This window comes from Mastomys coucha, unplaced genomic scaffold (assembly GCF_008632895.1).
Source record: "Mastomys coucha isolate ucsf_1 unplaced genomic scaffold, UCSF_Mcou_1 pScaffold16, whole genome shotgun sequence".
Lineage (NCBI taxonomy): Eukaryota > Metazoa > Chordata > Mammalia > Rodentia > Muridae > Mastomys > Mastomys coucha.
This window is the reverse complement of record NW_022196898.1, coordinates 82,957,376-82,966,933: the sequence shown is the minus strand read 5'-3', so window position 1 is coordinate 82,966,933 and position 9,558 is coordinate 82,957,376. Positions and strand designations below refer to the sequence as shown.

The following is a 9,558-nucleotide window of genomic DNA, read 5'->3' as shown; positions in this document are numbered from 1 at the left end:
TCCATCTAGAGGACTGAACTCTAGACAGCAAAACAGTCTCTGGAATCTAAATGAAATAGCTTTAAGGCTGATTATATTCAAGTGACCTCTTTAAGGTCACTTAAAGACTATCTAGTATACAGTGGGGGGGAAAATTTGTCTTCCCTCAACAACATCCCACTGTTTTTATAACCTCATGGGTGGAAAGCTGCGCAGAGGGTTAAGGGCCAATATACAACTTCCTGAGTCATCCCTGGCGTTTCAAAGTTGCATTTCCACTTGAACTCAGTAGTGAGACCCCGAACACTAAAATATGTTTCAAGTCAAAACTCACTTGGGAGCTACTTCGCCCTAGGCTGTCATCCCTGGCCCATTATGCCCAAAGAATAAAGAAGCTGAACTGCTCGCAAACGGTCATCAGTGGGAGGCCTCTAGAAAAACAACCTCCCTTGAGCCGGATAAGGATTTATGAGCTGTGAACCAACACTGCGGGTCTCACTGTCGCTCTAATTCCATCCACAGCGGTGATCACCCAGGCCGGACAATGCGCTGTGGCTGGAATAACTGAGCGGATTGAAGACTTCATCCAGACCCTATGGGAGGGAGATCATGGTTCTCTGGAGAGACCTCAGCTACGATCTCGAAATTCCGGTTCGCTCTGTGGAGAGATCTGAGTGTAGCTGAGACCCCCAGAGGAGGGAACATGCAGATGAGATTGACTTTTGAGCCCGGCGCGTGGGGACCAGGCCGGTCTCCCCTGGCCTCCAGCTGTCCGGGCCTGCTCTTGGGCTGCGGGCGCCTCCCGGGGGCGTCGCGGCCGCCGCGAGGCTTGGGGTTCGGGGCGTCGGGTCGGGGCGCGCGGGCTTCCCCCACCCCCGGCGGCGACCCCACCTCCCGCCCCCGCTGTGCGCGCGCGCGTGGGTCCGTCCGTCTGTCTGCTCTCTCGACGTCAGTGGGAATTTCCAGCCAGGAAGTGAGAGAGTGAGCAAGAGAGGACGAGAGAGAAGTACCGAGGCGAGCCGGGCAGGAAGAGGAGGTTTCGCCACCCGAGCAGCCCGGCTGCGCGCTGACGGCTTCCCGTGCCCTGCGCGCCCCCGGCCTGCCGCCGCCGCCGCCGCCGCCCTCGGCCTGTTCGCGGGCCGGCTCCAGCAGCGCAGGCCGGAGCTCAGGGCCCCGGCGCGCCCGGCCCGCCCCGCGCTTCTCCGCCCGCGCCGCAGCCATGGCGCGCCGCTGAGCCGCCGGCCCGCGCCCCGACCCGGCTCGGGCTCCCGCCGGTCCGCGCGGCCCCGCAGCGGGAGCCCGCAGGCGAGGAGAGGCCGCGCCGCACTTCCAGGGTAAGCCCCGGGGCAGGTAGGGGAACAGAGCCGCCAGGTCTCCGCAGCGGCCGGGCAGCGGGGCCGGCCGGCTCGGGGCTCCCGGAGAGACCGCGAGGGAACCCCGGGCAGGAGTCGCGGAGCGCGGGGACTAGGCACATCCGCACTGGGCGGCCCCGAGGCCTTGCGGGCCGGCTGGCGGGGCCCTCGGCGTCTCCGCGGGCGGGAACGGGAACGGGAACCGGAGGGGGAACTCTTGCAAAGTTTTAGAAAGATGTCCCCAAGCCCCTGCCGCGGGCGTGGGGTGGGGTGGTGGCGGCCAGGGCTGAGGTCCGCCACCGGCAGAGGACAGATAGAAAGGTGCTTGGTGCAGTGCACAGCCAGATTTCACCAAAGGGCGGTCAGTGAAATGAAAGCAGAAGTGCCTGTCAGTCCTCCTGCCTGGCAGAGCCTTTCCCTGCTCCTGAGAATCCCGCAGGAGAGCCTGGGGCCCACCTACCAGTCTGGGATAGACACCCCCCCCTCCCCATACGCACACACATAATGCATTCAGCTGCCAAATCTCAACCTTGATTTTCAAAATAGAAGGAGGGCCTCACACCGATTCTCCAGGCCTGGCATGAGAGAGAACTTACCTACTAATAGCACCTTTTAGACTTTTGATTACGGGAAACGCTAGGATAATGGCACGATGTTTTTGTGCCTGACCTCTAAAACAGAAAAACGGTACAAATACGCCTCCTCTCTATGTAAGCTTCCTTCGGTCTTCTGAGACAGACACCGATCTTGGCTCTGTTTATTACTGGTCTAGTCTAAAAGTTAAATGGGACAAATGATAAAAGATTTCACCATCTATCTAGATTTAACCCATCTTTCCAGACTTTTAAAAGTAAAAGTCGACACTGCAGCTTTCTAAGTAACCAAATTTAACTAAAATTTTTGTTGTTGTAGGCCTCATAACTGAGAACAACTTGTGGTGTTCATTAACATTTAGTAGCCATGGCATTGAATACTGAGGCTCAGGCTGGTGGTTAGTACTAAAGATGGAGGTCGAGATAGAGTCGGGTGGCTTTCTAGAGGAATCTTCAGCCGAGTGTTCTTGGGTAGCAAAAATATGCATTAATGTTCGTCAGACCTTAAAAAGGGAAACGTGATTAAAGTAAGGTCCTTACTGAAGTGCTTTTCCCCCCTGATTTTAATATTGCGCTTTCTAGAGATGGAGCCCCTTGCTGTTTGATGCACGAAAAAATATGTAAATTATTTACAGCGAAGTCCTTTGCTTTGCATATGAACTTGAGAAACCTGGAATTAAAAAGCTTTGCTTCCTGTTGCATTTAACATTTATCACCTCCACTGGATGACTAAAAGAACACACATATTGATGGGAATGTGAACTCGGGAACTCCGGTCCATGTTGATACATCTGGGAGTCTCATGCTAGTTTGGAGAAAATGTCTTCTCAGCTTAAGATACTAAACAAACTTGAACACAAAAGAAGGCTTCTGTGTATGTACTCTTATTGCTGGCACTAAAATAGTATACTTGCAGGGAGACGCTAACCACTTCAAAACCAAAAGACTTTTAAAGAAAGTTGTTTAATCCTGTTAAAGGTTGGTGGCGACCTGACTCCCTCTGTTATCTCTTTATCTCTGTTCAGAAATTCAGTTGCATCTTGCATTCTACAGATGGCAATTACGTGAGCTGGGTAGGTTGTAAATGCCCCTGTGTTTGAAAGCCAGTTAGTAAATACTGGAGTACACATACAGACAACAGTCCTTCCCCTTTGTAAGCACTGCTTTGATCTTTCTGCTTCCTTTTTTACTTCTGCCCCCTAGAACTAGCTCCGCCAGGCCAGGCTGACTGCCTTGCAGAGGGTTTAAGCCCTGAGTAGTTAAGCGAGCAGCTTCAGATTCAAGGGTGCCGTTCCTTTCCGTGGTCCTGCTGATGAATCAAGGCTGAGTACAGAAGCTAGTATTCCTGTGGGTTGTGCTAGTATTCCTGTGGGTTGTTTTCACTACCTGCAGACTTCCAGGTAACTGATGAAGTAAAGCCGCTTCGTTGACGTTCAGGGATTGCTCATTGCGGTAGAGAGGTCTAGATAAAGACTTGGCAACCACATGGACTGTGGATTATCATTCAATCAGCAAGCCATGGTTTTACCTAATTTATTTATGAGGTATTCCCCTTCTCCGAAGAGGGGAAAGTTCTGGCTGCTAGGGAGGAGTGATCATTTATAACCTTTAATTAATTTCAGCTTGGGCAAAGAAAATAAAGCTGCTGGCATTTTAAAATAACAAGTTAAAATAGTTGTTCCTGAGTTGCCATGTGGATTCGTTGATTAGCCACACTGAGGATCAAACCTAGGGCCTCATGAGTGTTTGACTATGTATACTTTGATATATCTGTAGCCTTGCCATCAGGATTTTTGGAAAATGTATTCAAAATACTTTTTCTTCCCCTGCATCTAGCAGAGTGTAGTGCTAGATGCCATGTTCTGGGCCCGGAGTTACTGTGTTAGGAAGTGTACCTGGAGCACACTAGGTGAATCAAGAGTAAATCCTGTGTCCTGCTCTTCTTGTGTGGCAGATTGATTAGGAATCCGGTCCAGGAGATTGAATGGGTGTCTGTGCGAAAGTTCTCATGGATCTATCCTCTGGAAGGAGCTTGTTTTGTTTGGATGGCATGCCAAGTTTCTGCTTACAACATGAATTATATAAGGTAGTGTGGTTGTGTTAGAAGAAAAGGCCCAGGAGAAGGTCCAATAGAATTTTAGTGCTAGCAGACTCTAACATGCTTTGTATCTGCATTTCTGTCTGACTAAGGCTGATGGACAACCAGAGCGCTTTACTTTGCTTCTGGTAACTGTGATTTGTGCTTTTATACGTCTCGTCGGTACTGAAACTGGTTGTCTAACTGTGTTAGAGGTGAGCAGGTACTAGAGAAAGAACATATGTATCCCAGCAGATGCCTTCTGTTGAAGCTCAGAGATTTGAGGCTTTAAGCTAAGTGCAGGCACTCAGCCTCAGGGGGAGTGCTTGGAAGAAGGGCTTGGGAGTCTAATCTGGAAGAGGCTTGAAAACCACATAGTTTGGTAGAGTTAATAGTTCTTATCATTGTGCTGTTGCCTTAATGAGTATACATTGTCTTGTTGGAAAGAAAGCAAGAGGGGGAGAGATGGAAAGATAGAGAAGGCTGGAGGGAGGGAAGGAAAGGGGAGGGACACAGGGTGGGAAGGGAGGGCATTCTTTTCCTCTGTTGGAATTGCTTTCCCCTTTTTGTATTGTCTGAGAGAACGTTCCTGCACACTAGTTAATCCTTTCAGATGAGATTGGGAGATGTACAAATAGGTTAGAGAAGAAGATAAGACTACTTCAAAGCCTGAGGTAAGATAGGACTTGGTAAAGATTGTGAAGTCATGAGGAGAGAATATAGAGAAGACATTTGTTGGAATATTAATTTATTAAAAAATTTTAAGTCTCATATTATGAAGCCATTACACATCACATAGTAACTAACACAGATTTAATTATCAGTAATGCATGTTTGAGAGGCTTTAATTTGTTGTTTGTTTAAAAAACTGGAATAATGATATATAAGTTTTAATTATCTTGTACAAATTACCTTCTGATGGTTTACAAAGTAAACTCTTAGGCCCCAAACTTCCTAACCTGTTTTTAGTCTGATCCCTATTTAAAGTATCTACAATCCTGATTTAATTGTACAAACAACCCTGAACATTCACGAAAGATATAAATATTCTATAAGGCACAGTCTTTAGAAGAACCTAAAATTGTTTTTAAAAGAATAAAAGGCTGTTTGAAAGAGTAAGTCCTCTAGTTCCAGCTAAAAGCAAATAATAGTTAATCTATACTGACAAGAAATCTCCAACCCTGGCGTGGAATTTGTTGGTACTTAGATGATAGCTGATAAACAACTAAATCACATTAAATTGTTTTCGCTAGCTTGTTTTGACAGGCAGCCTTATCCTACAGATAGTGACAATCATACTGTTCTTCTGGAGAGAGAAGCCCAGAACACAGTGTCGCTCCCTGAGTACAGCATTTTATGTAATGTACATTTATGGTTTATTAGACTGTATAAGTTATTAACAATTACCCACTGTTCTCTCTAAAAACAAAAAGAGGAAGCCTTTCTTTGAAGGGGAGGATTTTATGAGATAGAAAGGCATCTTTTTAATTTTAAAGTTTTAGAGACATTAGCCAAGCAAGGTAATAAAGTAATCGAAATGATCATATTGCACTTACACAGGTAAAATGGTTTGTGTGTGTGTTGTGTGTGTGTTGTGTGTATGTGTACTTCATTTTTTTGCAGAATTAGAACTTCTCTAAATTCCACTGAAACTGTAATTTTAGTGCTAGCCTCTCCAAAAGGGGAACCAATGCTAACAAAAAGATTGCTAACATATATTCAAATCCATCAAGCAAAACGTCTAAGTAAAGAATGGCCCCCAGAAGTGAGTGCTTGTCACTCATGTCTGTGCCTGCTCCAGGGAACCAGATGGAAACCCTGGGAAGCCTGCTGTGCTCCACTTTCACCTTGTGGTGACCTTGCAGACTGTGGAACCCTCACCCCTCACAAGTCAGCGCCACTCACCCCTCTGTTGTAGCACCTTCAGGAAAGTGAGCTTGAAACCATGCATCTGACCACGTGTTTTTGACAGAATCAGTTTATTCAATGACATTTATACCAGCCAGACTAGAGAGGAACAAGACGCCAGTCTCCATCCTGATGTCATTGTATTCATGAAGGCTTAGGACGGGCTCCTTGGTTGCTCTCAATTCTTGTTCCAGTCCTCTCTTCTCTTCACAACACTCCAGCATACATCCACACTGAGAAAAATTAGTGTGTGTGTGTGTGTGTAGTTAGTGTATAGAGTTAGATGTAATCTATATAGAGTGATAAATAGTATCACTATATGTGTATATCACCATATATATACATATGCATACATATTTAATCTTTTGTGGTTGTCACCAGACTCAAAAGAATTTAAGTGTTTGCATAGGTACCCAGTTTTGTGAGAAGCTGTCTTTGCTGAAAGGGGCTCTGGAAATGATTGACAGCAGCTGTCAGTTAAAAGTGGATACAACCCAAGCACACTGCCTAGGTCTTCCCTAAAATGCTACCTCAAAGCAGTGTGTTTAGCTGGGCTCCACTGCACGCTCAGCTTCTTCTGAAGCTGCTGGATATATCTGGAATAAACAAAAGCTGTAACTAGTTCTAGCCATTGGACTAGTCAGAGATGGACGCATAGCCATACATATTAGATTTAACACTCAAGGTTTTGTTTTTTTTTCCTTCAGCATAAACCTGTTGATAAGTGCGGTTCAGTAGAGCCTCTGCAGTGGGCTTACTGTTTATAAACTTGAAGTAAGACTCGCTCGGCATCAGGTTGAACGTCCTTTAGAGGAAGAAGTTAACATTTGAGGGAATGGATTATTTGAATGAATCTTATTTATTCAAATTGCAAAAGGCTTCCAAATCATTACATTTGTTGTGTATCCTGTGGTTGGAACTAAGCCTGCTATGCCGTAGATCCATGTGAAAGCACACGCACGCCTACCACATCCCCTTCAGTTCTTAACTCTCTCCGTGTGCAGAGAAGGAAAGTGCTAATAATGGTCTCTACATACTGATTGGCACTGATTGGCTCTCAGTCAAGCCCACAACTCATTCAAATAGAAAAATCAATGACTGAATTGTCTTAGAAAATATGTCCTCAAAGACAAGAATTTTAGGAATGAGGTAGTGACTCTTCCAGGTATGTTAACACAAATGTCTACCTCATGTTTCACTGATGTTCCCTTTTGCCGGGCAGTGGTGGCACACGCCTTTAATCCCAGCACTTGGGAGGCAGAGGCAGGTGGATTTCTGAGTTCGAGGCCAGCCTGGTCTACGGAGTGAGTTCCAGGATAGCCAGGGCTACACAGAGAAACCCTGTCTCAAAAAAAAACAAAAAACAAAAAACAAAAAACAAAAACAAATAAACAAACAAAAAGCATAGGTTTCTTTGTAGGGTTAACTATTTATTGGTGCTTGCTTGTTAAGGATTACTTAAAGGCTTTAATATCATTTTTTGTTAATGTGTGGGCATGGCTCATAAGGCAACAGCCTTTAGTACCAAGCTCTATCAATGGTGCACTTTTTTAATAATCACATTTATTAATTTAGTTTGCAGAACTCAGGGGATAACGAGCAGGAGTCAGTTCTCTGCTTTCAGCATGTGGGTCTTGGGAATTGAACTCAAGTCGTAAGGCTTGGCAGCAAGTGCCTTGACCTGGTGAGCCATTTCACCAAGATGATGAGGTTGAGAATAAAAATCAAGTCAAACCTAAGTTTGCCCTTTGGCCATTTATAAAAGTACTTATGAGAATATATAATGCCAGTGGTTTATATAAAACCAAAACTGAAAACAAATATAAAATATAGGAAGTAGAATTTAAACCAAAAAAAAAAAATGTATTCAGACTACTTCTTCTAGACCAGGGGGAAACCTGGGAAGAACTTTCTAGAGGAGATGGATTAAAGTGAACCTAAGATCCAGCCAGTTGAATACTCTATTTATTTAAATAACTCATTCCTAATGCTTTAGCATTGTAACTAGTCTGTGCAGGTGTCATTAAACCTCAGGGCCTTGAAAGATTAGGCCACAACACTGCCAGTGGAAACATAAACAAAAGTTTAGGTAGTATTCTCTGTAATGTTAAATCTTAAATGTAGAACTAATCAGAATTCCAGAAAAATGGTCATGAACGTCATGGTTGAAAAGGTCGTGAAGGAAAGGTTGTTGTGGTAAGTAGGTGTTTGTGGGCACTTCATCTCAGCCGTCCTGTTTAGGAACTGCAGACAGTGGATCTGGAGATACATACAGCTTGCCCACTGCCCACTTGCCTGTTGCGCCTTATTATGCATAGGAACTATTCCACACACTACACTAAAAGTAAAAAAAAAAAGTCATTTCCCCTATTTTAAGAAACATTCTAAGTAAACATCGCTGCACTTGGGGAGTTAAAATCCAAAGCATGGTATCCGGCAATAACTAAACATCTCCCATTGTTCTCCTGCTAATTATGGTACTCATTGGGTGCAATATTGTTTCTCTCCGTGTATTTACCCAATTTCCCATTGAAGACATTTAATTCAATTTCAACAAGCACACAGAACCATTAAAATATTTCCTGATTATTTAAGAAAACTGCATGCTTGGTCATTTACCCTGTAATTATGGTTTGGTTTTTTTTTTTCCTGATGGGTGGGGGAAATACCCTGCTTCTCTTAGAAAGTCTGCTGTAATAGCCAAATAGGAGTTAGTCCAAGTTGCTGTTGAGGTAGTTTAATCCCGGGTTGCAATAGACGGATAATGTTTTAGGCAAGGTCTCTGTACTTACTACACATCTGCTAAACAGAAGTGAGATGGCATTGGGACAAATCACAGAAAACAGGGTTCTGTCACTCAGACACCTCAGCATCCCCACAGAGACACCCCCCACAGTATGCCAGTTTAAATTTCTCACACCCCTCTCCTCTCACGCCCATAACTTCTACACATGAGGGGACACCATTGCTGTCCCTCTGCTCCATTCTTCAGGCTTCTCCCTCTCACAGTCTAACAGCCCCTCCTTCCTAACCCCTTGCCTTCTCCTTCAGTTGCTTCTGGAGTCTCTTGATCTGGGGCCTCAGAAGGAGCCCATGCCTTCTGCTGGATTTCTGGCTTTTGCTTCACCCCTGTCTCCCAAGCCAGTGTCCTGCTCCTGGCACCTTAGCCCTGGCTTCACAGCTCTACCACCAGGCCTCACTTCCCTAATTCCTCACTCATCTCCTAATCCTCAAGTCATCCATACTGACTTCCAGTGCCCCACCCCTACCCCCTGAAACTTGCTCTCCTTAATACATTTACAAGAGAGGATTTTCTTTTGTGCTTACCCTACTGGTTGCTCAACCTTAGGCTGGGCTCAGCATCTTCATTTCTCTGTTACCCTGCTCACCTTGAAAGGGATTATGTTGGCCATTCTGTGTTCTCTTGGCTTCTTATGTATTTTTAAACAAGACATGCTGAGTATAATAGGCAGAGGTTATTTTATTTAATTTTTATTTGCATAGCACTCTTTGTTTGCTGAAAGAACAAGTAACTAAGCAAAATGACTAAGAAGTTGTGTTCCCCATTAAGCTCTGTGACTCCCAGTATATAAACTAACTTTCTTGGGTCTTGTTTTGTCTCAGAAAGAGAGAGAGAGAGAGAGAGAGA

At 45.1% G+C, this 9,558-nt stretch overlaps 1 protein-coding gene across 2 annotated transcripts in view; it reads left to right on the top strand.

The window, feature by feature from the left end:
- The first annotated feature begins 733 nt into the window (after positions 1 to 733).
- Positions 734 to 9,558, top strand: part of Nfkb1 (nuclear factor kappa B subunit 1) — a 119,865-nt gene continuing 111,040 nt past the window's right edge. The window contains exon 1 of one of the 2 annotated variants that reach the window (XM_031375615.1): positions 734 to 1,313. The gene's annotated coding sequence lies outside the window, so the exon portion shown is untranslated. The remainder of the gene's footprint in view (positions 1,314 to 9,558) is intronic. The other variant, XM_031375613.1, reaches the window with a different exon arrangement.